Here is a 15,954-nt window from a genome sequence, read left to right as displayed (position 1 = left end):
AGCCTTAGTTGAAACATTCCTAGTTCTTTTAACTCTTATGTCCTGGGAATAATTAATGAAGTTTTATTTTCATTTAAAATGTTTTCAATATTCTGTCATGTTATTTTACATAATTGAAATATATTATCTTTAACATTCACACCAGCCTGAGATTACAGTTAGTAGGAAAACTGTTGCCCAGCATCTATGAGTTCACTGCCTATTAATGGGGTGGAGTTGTGGCAGTTTATACCAAAGAAATTTTATCTTTTACATAATTTTTGGTTAGTTTCATTTTTGCATCATATATGCTTTACAAGCTGTGGATGTCTCAGTTAATGTATGTTGGATGAATTGCTTCTTAATCCTTTTTTGCATCTGAAGCTGCCTAACAGGTTTGACCACCTCTTGTTCTAATGTGAGCCTGTGGGGGTGGGGTATTGCTCCATACTTGAGTAGTAATCTTTTGGAACCCAAACAGGACATTTGAGGGTTCTAATGTTAAATTTAATTATACAAGAGCAGTTTCAGATAGTACTTATCTTAAGATGACTCAGTCTACTTTTTCTAAACTTTATAATAATGTGAAAGCAATATGCATTCTGTGGAAAAAATATACTTTGAATTTTGAGTTTTGGTCTTTTCTTAGAGGCTAAGGATATATGTGGAAGAGTACTCTTGGGATACTAGGCAATAGAAACAAGTAGCAACTCTATGTCAGCCTTGAATTCCAGTGGGTGAAGAGCCCAGTACTCCACGGAGACTGCCAACCACTAATGAAATTAGTTAAGATAACTGAAACTTTAGCATAATAATAGTTTGTATTAGATAATTTTGACCAACTTGTACATATTTCTGATTGCATTTAAGAAACACCAAGCAGTCAAGCATTGGTGGCGTACACCCTTAATCCCAGCACTCAGGAATCAGAGGCAAGCAGAGCTCTGAGTTTGAGGCCAGCTTGGTCTACAGAGCGAGTTCCAGGACAAGCAGGACTGTTTCACAGAGAAAAAAAAAAAACAACAAAACAAGCAAGAAAAGAACAATCTTCTGGGCATGGTGATACATGCTTTTAATCCCAAAATTTAAGGTAGGCAAATAGATCTCTGTGTGTTCAGACCAGATCTCAGTGCATCTAGAGCTATACTGTGAGACCCTGTCTCAAAAAAAGAATAAGTGACTTTGGAGTTCTTCAGCACCATACATAAATTGTGATTTAGATAGATTCTATGCAAAACCAAATAGCAATAAATTTTTTTTTCAGGCATATAACAGTGAGTAGTAAAATGGTTACTAACTAGTGTTGATCTAGTATTTGAAAACTGGCTTTGTTGATGCTGAGTATTATTAAAAATCATAATGATCAGTAAATTAATATTATAAAGTACATATAATTAAATCAAATTATGTTAAATATATTTTGCAAGCATCAAAATCAGGATGCTTTCGTCTTTCAGTGATGGCTGTCTAAAATTTTGTCCATATGACTGAAAAACCTGGAAAACTGTTATTGCTATTGCTCTTTTCATACAAATAAATACACAGATACACTCAAATAATACATTATATATATTTGGGAACTTGCTCTGCTGTCAACTTTGGAATCTATCTTATTTTATGATGCTGAGTTGGCCTTGTTCAAAAAATGAAGTTGGTGTTCTAAAAACATTAACTTTATATGTTTTCCATTTGTACAGTAATATGCTGTTAAATGTAAGATCTTATTTCTGGGGTTGATATAGAAACTAATAAAGTATTCCCTAAATAATGGAAACAACAGTACAAATTTTTGGGTACATAGCAATTCTGGGGGTAACATGGGATGTATAAGGATTTGTCATGCTCATCCCCAACTCAATCCCCCCTCCCTCCCAAAAGGACTAGAGATGTTGCTTAATGGTAGAGTTGAGTACTTAGTGGGCTAGAAGCCTATGTATCCTAGCACTGCAAAAAATTATGCTAAATGAAATAAAACCTTACAAGGAAAGATAAATACTTTATTATTTCACATATGTGGAATTTCAAAATGTTGAACTCATATAAACATAGCAAAAAGGCTTGGAGAGATGGCTCTGCAATTATGGTTTTTTTTTTGTTTGTTTTTTGTTTTTTTTTTTGTTTTTCGAGACAGGGTTTCTCTGTGGCTTTGGAGCCTGTCCTGGAACTAGCTCTGTAGACCAGGCTGGTCTCGAACTCACAGATCCGCCTGCCTCTGCCTCCCGAGTGCTGGGATTAAAGGCGTGCGCCACCATCGCCTGGCTGGCTCTGCAATTATGAACTCTTACTGTCCTTGCTAAAGGACCTGTGTTCAATTTCAGCACTCACCCACATTGGGCAGCTGACAACCTCTATCTGGTGCCCCCTTATGCATACATGTGCTATACACTCACCTCTTCCCCTATACATATATATGTACAATTCAACAACAACAACAACAACAACAGAAGAACCGGTATAGAATGGTGAATCCCATTCTGACAGATCTTAGTCAAGTTTAGATTTTCAGTTACTTTGAGTAAGTTGTAAGCAACTTGTTTATAGCCTGATGACCATAGTTAACAATACTATCATCTATCACGTTTATTTATAACTTCCTAAGAGAAGTAGATTTAAATTTTTCTCCTCACACACAAAAAGTAGCTAGTTAAAGTGGTAGATGCTTAACGAACCTGATTGTGGCAGTCACTTTGCAATATGTGAAGTCATCACATTATACACCTTGAATTTATTTTGGTACTAATTACGTTTCAATAAAATGGAAAAAAAAAGGGCTGCAGTTGATAATACAAGATTAAATATTGTAGTTTTAGGGCTTCTTCTCCTTTGGCCACAGTCTTGAGCCAGCTTGTTCTGGGTTCATAGTTCATGTGACCTGAGAAATTTTTTTTGTAGCTTCACAAGCAGTTTGAATCAACCTTGAAGTCTTTTCTTGAATGATTAACTATGCTTCTGGCTCTTCAAATCTTTTCTTGAAAAACTTCCTCTTTGTTCCACTTCAGATAGGGATCAGAGATAATTAAGTCCTCATCTGTTTAAAGCTTCCAGGGAAAACTACCTTTGTGTTCATAGTGTTTACAAATTGGTTTTAGGTTTTCTATTCCTATGTAATTTGGGGGAGGAAGCATTGCCACTTCTCCAACCTGCTATTTCTGCTGCTCAGTATTTTAGGAAGGAGAGAGCTCTTTCTGAGAGGATATCTTTCTACCTGGGATCAGAGTTTCTCCTTTTGCCTTAGGGTTTTCACACTTGTTAGAGGACTTCTTCATGAGTCCCAGCTCTGCACAGACAATGGCTTGCTTTCTCATGTATGTGTATTTGTAATGTATTTGAAGATTTTTGTGGTTAAGTAAGAAAGAAATTAGCCGGGCAGTGGTGGCGCATTCCTTTAATACCAGCACTTGGGAGGCAGAGGCAGGGGGATCTCTGTGAGTTCAAGGCCAGCCTGGTCTACAAGAGCTAGTTCCAGGACAGGAACCAAAAGCTATGGAGAAACCCTGTCTCGAAAACAAAACAAAACAAAACAAAACAAAAAAAAAAAAGGAAAGAAAGGAATATTAACTAAGCAAAGTAACCACTGCCAAGAAAATGTCTTAAATCTTGGACTCTGGTGATCCGCTCTGAGATGTATTCTAGATCAAGTTTGTTCTTAACTAATAAAAGTCACAAAAAGTTAGTTAAGAAAATTAGTGAGGGGGCTGGAGAGATGGCTCAGTGGTTAAGAGCATTGCCTGCTCTTCCAAAGGTCATGAGTTCAATTCCCGGCAACCACATGGTGGCTCACAACCATCTGTAATGAAGTCTGCTGCCCTCTTCTGGCCTGCAGGCATACACGCAGACAGAATATTGTATACTGTATACACAACAAATAAATAAATAAATAAATAAATAAATATTTAAGAAAAAAAAACTCTTTAAAAAAAGAAAGAAAGAAAATTAGTGAGGCCAGGCGGTGGTGACGCACGCCTTTAATCCCAGCACTCGGGAGGCAGAGGCAGGCCGATCTTTGTGAGTTCAAGGCCAGCCTGGTCTACAGAGGGAGTTCCAGGATAGGCTCCAAAGCTATAGAGAAACCCTGTCTCGTAAAAACCAAAAAAAGAAAAAGAAAATAAAATTAGTGAGGTTGATACCATGTCTAGTAAAGGAGTCGGGGTGGCCAGAGCATTTGTGATAGAGTAAGTTTCCCCAGCTGACAGAGCCTTAGATTCAGCCATGGAATTTTTTTAAAAATAAGGATTCCTGGGCTCCTCATACTTACCATAAGTTTTGGAAAGACTTAGAAATATACATTATTTGAAGGTTTTCCATATAGTCGTGGAACTGGCTAAAATTGTGTCTCAAAGTATTAACTGTTGTGTATTTCTGGGAAAGCCATAAATAGAGTTTATCAAATTCTCAAAGGGTCAGTGTTGTCAATTACGCTAACATTAGAATTGCCTAAGGACTTGTTAAAGCTTAGGTGTCTGTGTCTCCCTTTTAGGTTCTGTGTCTGTAAGTCTATCGCATGCCCAGGAATTTGCAGTTTTAACTATTAATAGTTCTTCAATACGGTTGATGCTGCTAGACACAGGAGACTGTTTTGAAAAACAACTGGTCTAGGCCTTGGCTAAGGGTATTGTTTCGGCCTTAAGTTCTGGCGGCAGAGTAACCTTTCAGTATGCTTATCAATTAATAACAGTAATAAATAGAAACACAATCAACTCTAATTGTCACTGCATGAAGGTAAGGAAACCTTATTTTTGGCAAAGGAAAATCAGAACAAAAGGCCACAGGCAGTTTTCAGAGTTGACCCTGCTAACACACTTAAGCTTCATGAAGAATTACTTCTACATACATACTGTAGAATGTGGTTTCCTGCTTTGTAAGCTTGAGGCCATCGGTTGGACCTCAACCTCAGCCAACACTCATGCTTTTGAGACCGATATAAGCAATATAGCATGTAGTCTCTCAACGTGTGTGTGTGTGTGTGTGTGTGTGTGTGTCTGTCTGTGTCTGTGTCTGTGTCTGTGTCTGTCTGTCTGTCTCTCTGTCTGTCTGGGGGGATGTAGGGGGAGAGGGGAAGGAATAGCTTTAAATCAACAGGAATCTTTGCCTAGTCTATCTTACAGGCTATCTGAAACTTTGAAGAAAACTAGGGCTATGGAACAAGTCTTTATTATAATCCATGAAATATATGATTGTGAAAATTTTCTCATTCACAGAGAAATAAACTGCATCATTAATCTCAACTTTCTCCTTTTCCACTTAGCTCTGAGGACCTACTTATTTAATCTCTTTACAAGGGAGTGTAGTTGCTGAAAGTGCTTAGGAAGCCAGGCATGGTGGTTGGTGCCTGTAATCCCATGACATGCAAGGCTGAAGTACGATAATTGCCAGGAGTGTGATGCTTGTCTGTCTGCCCACTAAGCTCAAGTCAACTGAGTTAGGGTGAGACTTTGTCTCAAGAAAAAGGAAAAGGAGTGAGGATGGGGTCAAGTTAATAAGTCCTTATTGCTTTGTGGCCTTTGTTTAAAGGAAATGAATCTTTTTTTTTTTTTAAAAAAATGAGAGTTGAGATTCAACTTGTTTGTTTTTTCTGTGCTTTTTGTAGCACATTTCCTAATGTACAACATGTTAGAAGGAAAGTAAAGGACATTTTACTTGAATCATTACTGTCTTATAATTGAAAGAATCAAGTGCCCAAGTGTCTAGTTAGCTACATAAAGTGCTTCTCTTTTCTGTTACTTTTGTATGTCAGGACTTGGAATTTCATGTTGTAGAAATATTGGCATAAGTGGTAAATTCTTAAAGGTACATCTTTAAATTTTGATAGCTTGTTATTTTTTTTTACTGTTTTCAATCTAAATACTGAAAATAGGCAATCAATGTCATCTTAAATTTACTCTTTTAAAATTAGAAATAACTACTGCGTCATATCATGAAATAGAAATTGTGAATTCTCTTTTCATTGAAAAGTTCAGCTTTGCAGACTGTTGCTAATATCAGTTTTTGACTATCCCAAGATGGGTAATAGGAAATAACTGTAAAGCCTTATTGGCTTTTACTGCATAAGAAACAAGTATTTGCCATGTGGAAAGGAATTAAACTGGTAAATAAATAGATGTCTTAATGCAAACCACAGTGAAATGATTGGGAAATTTGGAAAATGCACTTTAGTGATAGTTTTAGACTGAGAAGAACAATGAAATTAATCATATGTAAGCGTAATGACAGATGTCCTCTTCTGAGGATGTATACTTGATAAGAATCATGGCCATTTATTTGAGATTAACTTCACTTTATTCTGATTTCATAATTATTTCCATTTTAAGGATAATTTATTTATTTGTATTTTATGTACACTGGTGTTGTGCCTGCTTGTATGTCTGTGTGAGAGTGTTGGATCCCCTGGAACTGGAGTTACAGACAGTTGTGAGCGTCCGTGGGGGTACTGAGAATTGAATCTGGGTTCTCTGGAAGAGCAATCAGTGCTGTTAACTGCTGAACCATCTCTCCAGCCCCCTAATTATTACCATTTTAACATATGCTTTACACGTATGATTGTATTGATTTGTATAGATTTGTTATTCCTACAAATTATAATAGTTTTTCATTGCTAAGAGATGAAAGATGTGTGGATCATGGAGATCTCATCCTGCAAACTTTCCATGTGGTTTTCTGTCTGTTACTTGAAATAGCCTTTATTTAGCCTCTATCTATTAATACATTTTGAAATAGGATTGTGCTCCTTTGTGTTCTGCTACCATTGCAATATATGAACATGCAGCAACCTTTCCTGCTCATTTGCAGTAGCAGTACTTTTGCAACGTTTGGTTTGATGTTAACTGTACTCTTAAAACATTAAGGAATTTGAAGAAGAAAATAGTAGAATCTTAAAATATTTTATAAACAAGTCCCCATCTGCATGAAAACTGTGATATCTTTTGACTTTTGAGATGAGGCCTTTCAGTGTAGCCCTGGCTGGTCTAGAACTGACTGCAGATTTGACTAGCCTCACACTCAAGAGATCCACCTTCCTCTGCCTCCTATTACTGGAATCAAAGGTGTGATCCACCACACCCACTTTTTGTATGATTATTAATGATTTTAGAATTTGATTTTTTTCCTTCTCTCTCCTTCACTCACATGTATTGGGTTCTTAGTCTGGAAATGTAAGATTCTCTTGCCTTATACTTAGGTTTGTGAAATACGTAGGACATAAGATTTTCTTCCTCCATTCCTCCTTTCCTTCCTCCCTCCCTAACTTTTTATTTTTATTTTTTTGAGACAGGGTCTCACTATATAGTGTTGGCTGGCCTGAAACTTGTTATGTATGTTAGACTGTCCTGTAATTCTTAGAGATCCACTTTCCTTTACTTCCCATGTGCTGGAGTTAAAGGTGTATGCCATTTTGTCCTCAAGGTTTTCTTTCTTAAGTTTAGGTATTAATTCTTGTTCCAGTTATTCTGGTTTAGTTTTTGAGAAAGGTTACCACTATACTCATTCTGGCCTGGAATCTAATAAATATGAACTCAGAGTTCATACGCCCTCGTGTCCCATCCTTCCAGGTGCTGGGATATTCACAAGCATATGATCCCATGCCCAGCTCTTAGCATTTGTTAGCTTGAAGATGGTTATGAGATTGATGAAGGGTGCACATCCCTTATTAACACTGCTGGTAGTCAGTACCTGTAGAACTGCCATGAAGCCCATAGTTCATTGACTTATCCTTTGCAAGATATGCTGATAAAAAATATGTTAAAGTCAGGCTTCCAGTATCTTAATATCATATTCCTCCATTTAAAGTTCAAAGGTTAAAGTTTAATACAACAAATGGCAGAATACTTTGCTCTCTGCCAGCCTATGCCAGCAATCATGAAAACAATATAATTTCATACTGTCTTACAGTGTAAAAACCACTCCACCTTTAGAGTACTGGAATTCTTACTGCCATAGCCTACAGAGATATAGTGAAAGGAAATTCGTAAAGATTCACATTAGGAGGCAAGTGGACTAATCTGGGTTAATTCTGAAAGAGCAGTCTCAGGTGAGAAACTCGTAAACAATTCTAGAGTTTTAGAGTGTGTCTCATCAGTATAAGAAAGCCTAGAAAGGACTGGGGATAGAGTTCAGTGAGAAAGTAAGAGGGTCTAGGTTTGATTTTCCAGCATCTTAAAGAGAAACAGAAATTTAGATGGAAAAGATTTTTTAAAATTTTAAATTCAGCTGTAATTGTAGAATTTCAAAACATTAATTTAAGCAATTGACACAACATCTGCAAAATGCTGTTATCAAGAATATAATGAGAATGAGAGAGGGATACTAATTCTTCAAGTTAATTTTTAACAGTTAAAATTTTATGTTATAATAACCAAGGTTGTGTCTTCCCTAAAATACCATAAATTGTGCCAGGAAAATGGCTTGTCTTTAATTCATCTTTTTATCATCAGAGCAAGCAAACAAGACCCCACATAGATTGCTTGACTGAGTGTGCTTCTACTTATGGGGGTGAGTGAAGTGAGCTTCTGTTTTGATTTTTAAATCTGTGTGTGTGTTCACATGCATGACTGTGTAGAGGTCTGGGGTTGGTGTAGGAAGTCTTCCTTGATTGCTTTTCTGCCTTATTCTTTGAATCAGGGTTTCTATCAAACCCAGAGCTCGTCAATATGGCTAGTTAGACTTCTCTAAGTATCTCATCTCCATCATCAGAGCTAGACTTACAGGGGAACTGCCACATCCTCCTGCCCTTTACATGGGTTGTAGAGATCTGAACTCAGTATCTCTTGATTTCTTAACAAGTGCTTTTTAAATAGCTGAGCTAACTCCCCCTCTAGAGAGAGGAAGCCAGAGTTGATATCTTCTAGAAATAAATGTAGAACTCAGTCTAAAGGCATAAAGCTATAATCTGCAGCCTTTGCAATGTATGCAGGATCTGTATATATTGAGTAATGAAATATTAGTCCTTTGGGTACTATCATGATGGAGGAATTTTGTACTTAAATATTTTCATAGATAATACAGAAAAAAGTTCACTATGCTATAAATATTTGCCAGAATCTAGTTAGACATATTAGGCCGTGTCTAATTGAGGTCCTTGTAACTATGAGTGTTTGTCTATTTTTTTTCCTGTTAGTATGTTTTTGTTTGTTTGATTTTTTTTTTTTTTAAATTTTTGTTTGTTTGATTTGTTTGTTTTAGAGGCAGGGTCTCACTACATAGCTCCCTGTCCTGGACTCACTACCTAGACTAAGCTAGCCTTGAGCTTATAGTGATCTACTAGTCTCTGCCTCCTGCCAGTATTATCTTTTAAAATAGTCTGTAAAAACTAGGCGATTGCACACAGAAAAGCTTTATTCCCTAGTATTTTCCCTTTGATTCTCTCCCTGACCGAAGTTTTTGTTTGTTGTTCTTGGAGTTTTTCTGGTCTTTATTGTTGGAAAAATCCCAAGGATTTCACTCTTCCATATGTGTAAAGGTGTAGGATTTACATTTATAAGCCAGACTAAAATGTCCATTTAACCCCTAATTGCATTTACACCTTTCTTACATTATTGGAAAGAACAAATTTTCTTTGGAAAGCCAGACAGTGTTGCCTTCCTTTTAGCTTCTGTTTACTTTCTCACCTCTGTTGATTTATTCAGGTTGTAACCTGGAAACCAGCTAAAAGGGAAGGAAGTAAGAGATGTGTATTTCTGGTCAGTAACTGGAGTAGTTTCCTCTTCCTCTAGCAGGATTGAGCAGCTAGCAAAGGCCTCTTAGCCTTTACCAGAGGGCAGGGCAGGGTGGGGGTTGATGAACTGCTCCCTTTCTCTGTCTAATCTGAGTTTCCCATTCCTGATAAGCTTTACGAATAAGAGAATTAAGAAGACTTGGTAAGACTTAGCAACTTTCTGTATCCTCACTACACCTTTTTTTTTTTTTTTTTTTTTGAAACAAGGTTTCTCTTTGTAGGCCCTAGCTGTTCTGGAACTCTCCCAGTGGACCAGGCTGGCTTCAAACTCCCAGACCTGCCTACCGTGGCCTCCTGGGTACTAGGACAAAAGGTGTGCACCACCACCGCCTGGCTACTTCACTGTTTTTATGTGTTCGAAACTTGTTAGGATTACAATAGCAAACGTATTAATGTATTTACCAACATGTCAAAAGCCAGTTCAACATTTAAAAGTATCCTGTTGCATGTCACCAGCTGCTTGTATGTATCTCTATAAATCTTTGTTTTGCATCAAGAATTGTCTAGCTAAGTGTTCTACAGACACCTTTTTACTTTATTTCAGCATTGATATAGTTTGAAGTATGTTTAAGATGACTGTTTGGTTCCTCACTAATGATCTTAGTTATTCTGATTTTATCTTAAGGCGCACGGCACGGATGGATGACTGTGACAGTTGGGTTGATCCTGTGGTTCTTTGTGCTGTTGCTTCTGTTGGAGTCTGATAGTACTTGAGCAGCATTTGAAAAGTCTGTTGCGTTTATAATCAATGCTAAGTATATGGTGCATTATTATAAGATTAATCTTGAAAAATACTAAACTTGGACTAATATGTATTGTACATTTTAGAAATGTAGTATAAAAAGGTACTTAAAATTTGATACTTAAATCCTTAGGTATATGATACATTTGGTGGCTCAGAGTTATTTGGGACTCAGAAAGAGATTGATGCATGAGTCTATTGGTTGTCCTTTATAACATATATAACCGGTTTTCCCCTTCCTGTGTATTTTCTATGTTGTAGGAATGAGTTATTATGATTACATATTGTGATTTTTATTTTTTCTTGATAGCATTATTTAAAATATTTTATGCTAAAGCAACATTTTAGTACCATCCATTGCCTATAAATTATTTTAGTACCACCTATGCTCTATAAAATAAAACCAAATAAAAAAATAGAGTGTATTTACTCTTATACTTAGGATAATCATTGCCTATCAGTTTATCTTTACTCCATGCCCATTCTTGGTTTTAGGGTATGGTTTCAGTCTAGCCCAGGCTGGTCCTAAGTTTATGCCAATCCTCCTGTACCAGCCTCCCAGTCATGAACCACCACACCCAGTAAAGCTTTATTTTCACATTTTTATTGCATGTGTTTATCATAAGTATGTTTCTTCATGTGATTCTTAAATGGAACTGAAAGCATTCAGGTAAATATTAACACTGAGGTCTCTGTGTCAAGAGCTAGTGTTTTATTTTATGTTGTAAAGATTTAAAATTTGATTGTTCTGACAGATGAGTAGATATGACTTAATGTTTGGCATGAAGCTAGAAATCATGCTATGCATCTCTGGCCCTTAGGTTGTTGAGTGGCTGAAGTTAATATTTCAGAATCACATAAGCCTCTATTTATAAAATAAGAAAACATTGTCTTGGTCTAGAAGAAATAAATGAGCAACACATGTAATATGAAGCCCTTTAGTACTTTCATTAAAAATTGAAAGGCAATACACAGGGAATTATAATATTAACCAACATAACCAAAATGTCATTTTGATTATAATCAGTGTGAATTTATGATATATCTTAGCATGCATTTGTTTTGTGCAGGCAACATACATCCCACTTCAGAGAACTACATTTTAGATGCTACATAGCCACACACTTACTTCACTTAATATTGTGTAAAATAACCCTAGAGTTATGAACTAGCCTTCCTTTTGAATAGGGTGCTTCTGAGATGGTTGTTTATATCATTTTATTTTACTTTATTACACCTATTTAATTTTTAAAATTTTTGTTTTCTTGAGATAGCATTCTGCTAGCCCTGCTGGCCTTGAACTCACAGCAGTCCCCTCATCTCCACACGTGTTGATACTATAGGCTTACAGGCTTGTGTCAAATGAAGTGCTTCTCCCCTCCCCCGCTTTTGTTTTTGGAGAGACAGGGTCTTAGGCCAGGCTTTTCCTAAACCCCTAGGTAGCTGAAGATGATCTAGAACTCATTTTATTTCTACTTTTCAAGGAAAGGAATGAACCATGACACTCAGCTTCACAATTTTTAAAATTGACTTTTCTCTTGAGTTTTTTTTAAAACACCTTAAGACAAAATAGCTTTTTACTTTTGAGATTATACTTATGTTTCTCTTTTCCCTTTTCATTCTCCAAACCCTCTCATATTTCATCCATCTTCCAAACCTTATTGCTATATTTCAAATTCACGACCTCTTTTTTAAAATTGTTTTTGCATGTGTGTATATATGCATATATATGTATTCCTAAGTATAATCTGCTCAGTCTCTGTGTTACATAGCAAAATAATTTTTAAAAGCCCAAGCCACAGGTTTTAAAAATAGCTTAATGATAAATACTCTTTATTTTTGCCAACTTGATATTATACAGTTTTTAGATTCATTTGCTTTCTCGCCTTGTTAATTCTGGAAAACAAAAACTTCGTATTTGCTTTACGAAGGAGACAGTAAACTTGAGCTCTTCGTCTCGCCACTAGTCTGTCTTTGTCTGTTGTTAAAATTATGAGCCAGTCTCTATGGCCGCAGCCAAATGAGTAATCACCAGTAATGTGACTCGTGCTGGAAGTGACTCCATCAGCACCTGTGACGGGGGATTAGTTACAGTTTACAGAGCACCGCCTCTTCCCTTCTCTCAGTGCGCCTTAAGCCAAGTACTCGTTCTCATTTGGGTGTCTGTGCTGTTGGAAGCGACTGCAGTGTGTTTCCATGCAGACGGTACAGTGGGAAAGCTTCCTCTAGCTAATGGATGGCTGTTCTCTTTATTTGGAGTATCTTACTGGTTATGTAAGCGACCTCGGGAGAAATTATCCTGACCCAGATCGGAGGATGCAGTAGTGCTTCAGTTGCAGGATTTCTTCGAATCGTTAACACCACAGTGCTGATGACAAAGAGCAAGTTGTAATCCTCATCACTGCCAGGGCTGAGCCGGGCAGACAGAAAAATCGTCATTTGCTGCTCAGAGGCTTGTAGGTTACAGCCTCTGCTCGGGTTTGTGGTCTTGGCTTTTCTTCCTATACAATGACGGCGCTGCAAGTGAGCTCCGAAATGCTTAGTTTGAAAGCCATTTGCCTGTGATTGTTTTTGAAGACTAAAGAAGTATTTATGCTTGATTAAAAAAATACAGCTCAAGAACAGAATGAAATGTCAGCTATATTTACTGACCTTTAAAGCCTTGGCTTGGATTGCTGAGATTTAAAGATACTTTAAAATTCTCAGGAACTAAGTACGGTTTGTATTTTTCTGCTTCCTTTTTCTTTTGTCTTTATTACATTTGGTTTTGCTTCTTAGCCTTAGGAATTGAGGTCATTGCCTTTTATAGTTCTAGGCTCAGAGTTCTTAGTTTTAAGATTTCTAAACTATTTAGAAAGAGGTTTTTTTGTGTTGCTGACAATTTAGTAACACTAAAAAAAATTAATTTAAAAACTAGAGTTCAAATGTTTTGAGTATTTGGGCAGACGTGTTTAGACAGCAGTGTTTTAAGGGAAGTAGGAGTATTTGTTTTGTGGGGGTTTTTGTGTTGTCTTTTTTTGTGTGTGTGGTGGTGATAAATATTCCCTTCCCCACCCCCAGCTTGTTTTCTATCTAACAGTATCATGTTTTCAATAGACCTGCTTGGGTGGGAATTTGGACTTTGTTCTTTCAAGCAGTTCCAGTCCTTTTTTTTTTTTTTTTTTTGAAATTTTGTAGGCTCAACCTTGACTTAAAATGTGGCCTAGATCATTTTCAGTTTCAGTATTTTATTTGTTGAGATTTAAACTTGTATTTTTGTAGTTAATGAGCTTGATTTTTTTTTTTTTACTTGAAAAAGGAATTGTTTAATGTTAACCGGAGATTGTTAGAAACTCTTGCTGCAGACATAAACCCCACGAATTTCCTGTTAAGTAGTAGATGGTGAGTTTAATGTGTTTGTCTGAGCAGCTGAGCTGTATTTGAGAACTGTAGATGATTTATTTAAAAATATTTTTCGGGGAGGGCTCATCTGTTGGCCTCTTCCTCATGTGAATGGAATGCAGTGCAGCATGGAGCCCCTAACAGGACACAGTTGTTCGAGCATTCTTCCTATAGCGTGGTAGGCCTTTCTAGAAATATAGGTTCTCAGCAGGGTTTATTTTGGCTTTAGACTATTTTTAAAGTTTGATTAACACTAACAGATGACATTAAGAGAGTTCTTAATCCACTAATAAAATGGAAAAAATGTTTTGTTTCAATTAAATGTTAAGTTTTAAGGTAGTGTCTTTCTTTTGGGCTTCCAAAGATTCAAGTCCTTTGTGATTAAGGCCATATTCTACTGGGTTTGCTCCCCCTTAGGCTGAGGAAGTTCCTCATAGAATGTCTTTAGAGTGTTGAATTAGTTATGCATGAGTTCTACTTTCTGTACATTCCAGTGCATCTACAGCAGAGACTTTTGCTGTGGATTCATTATTAAAGCTACAGAATCCATTTGTTTCCATTTTAATATGAACATGTTTAATTTTTGATGTATTAGATACATCAACTGATTTGACATCTTAAAAAATCATAGTATATATTTTAACTGTATTTTTCATGTTTGTATTTATATTTTTAATAAAGTATTAGCTTTAAACTGGCACAGTTGGTAATTTAATATTATTTAATATTTCTTTTACAAGCACTATAAAGTGTTTCTACTTGTTGAAGGTATGTTTGTATTTTAAATGTAATTAGACATGGTATCATTTGTAAATGAGCCTTTCTATTGTCATACATTACTTGCCACCCACTTTTTATCAAAGGTTTTCAATTAAATACCTTCAAATTTGGAGAAATTATTTTATCTAGAAATTGAACCCTTTTATAAGTTAACTGAAAGTAATTTGAATTATGTTAACTAGCTGTGTTTTATGTCAATACCTCTGGTCTACCTTTAAAATGAGAGCTCTTGAAGATCTTCTCAGGAATGTTTTTGATATTATAAAATGACTGGTTCTCAGGAAATGCAAAACACCTGTATTATTTGCCTGAGAAAGAGCCACTTAGGACTAAGTTTACTTGTGTCAGATCCTACTAAATTGAATTGTGTTTTCATCCACTTAGTTAGTAATCTTTTGTGTATCTTTTTTTGTTAACCTTTATGGCTTGGCCTGAAGTGTTTGGAAAAGAAACAGATAATGTCCAAAGATTGAAAGTCCTCTTGAGAATGAGCCAGTGTTTGTTTATTTACCAAAGTTAAACTAATAGGACTATAACATGAAAACTTTTCTTTGTAGAAATAAGGTAAATTAATGGCTCTTCATGTTTACATATTTTATATAACCAGATAGCAAATACTTTTTAAAAAGTGAGTAAAGTCTATTAATAAGTAATGATAGGATTTTAGAAATCTAGGCCCAAGAAATTGAAAAAAAATTGATTATCAGTGAACAGTGATAGATAACCAAGTAATGTGGAAATTTTTTTATTGTGAAAATGTATTTTCCCACACAAAATATTTTGATAAATATCTAATACTTGAAAGGCTAGGCTGGAACATAGTAGAACATTATTGTAATTAGATTTAATTATAACAAATGTTAAAAATAAGCCCAGTATGCAAGAGAGGGATTTTGTTTATTTTTATAGTTTTTGGATTCTTGTACATGCTAATAAATTAACATATGCTGTTACCCCTTGTTCTGAAACTTTTCTGTATTATTTCAATTAAAGAAAATGTTACTTCCTCAAGTTCATTATAGTATAAAATAGAGTAAAAATGAGGTGTGCTTGAAATATTTGTTCTTGTGTCCTTAGCTAAAAGGTTGTAGATTGCAGTGAATCTAAAGTCCTATTAGGGATTTCTTAAATGTAGAAATTAACTCTTTAGTTTTAATTGGCTTTTTCCCCTCAGAGTGTTTTGTGTTTAAGACTTAATGACCACAAGTGGATAAACACAAACACCAGCAGTTTTAGGGATGGGGAAACATTTATTTGTCTCTGGGAGAAAAAGCTTTGTTTTGTGTCCAAATGGTAACTCATATTGCCTTGTAATGTGAAAAATTTCCTCTCTCTCTCTCTCTCTCTCTCTCTCTCTCTGTGTGTG

The 15,954-nt window shown here is 35.9% G+C and overlaps 1 protein-coding gene across 3 annotated transcripts in view; it reads left to right on the top strand.

Moving 5' to 3' along the window:
* Jmjd1c (jumonji domain containing 1C) overlaps positions 1–15,954 on the top strand; it is a 174,788-nt gene that overhangs the window by 83,751 nt on the left and 75,083 nt on the right. The window lies entirely within an intron of this gene.

The sequence above is a fragment of the Microtus oregoni genome, unplaced genomic scaffold (genome assembly GCF_018167655.1).
Source record: "Microtus oregoni isolate MIOR12 unplaced genomic scaffold, Mior012 000007F_ref0000211, whole genome shotgun sequence".
NCBI classification, from domain to species: Eukaryota; Metazoa; Chordata; class Mammalia; order Rodentia; family Cricetidae; genus Microtus; species Microtus oregoni.
Note: the sequence above shows the minus strand (reverse complement) of the source record. Positions and strands in the feature narration are given on the sequence as shown.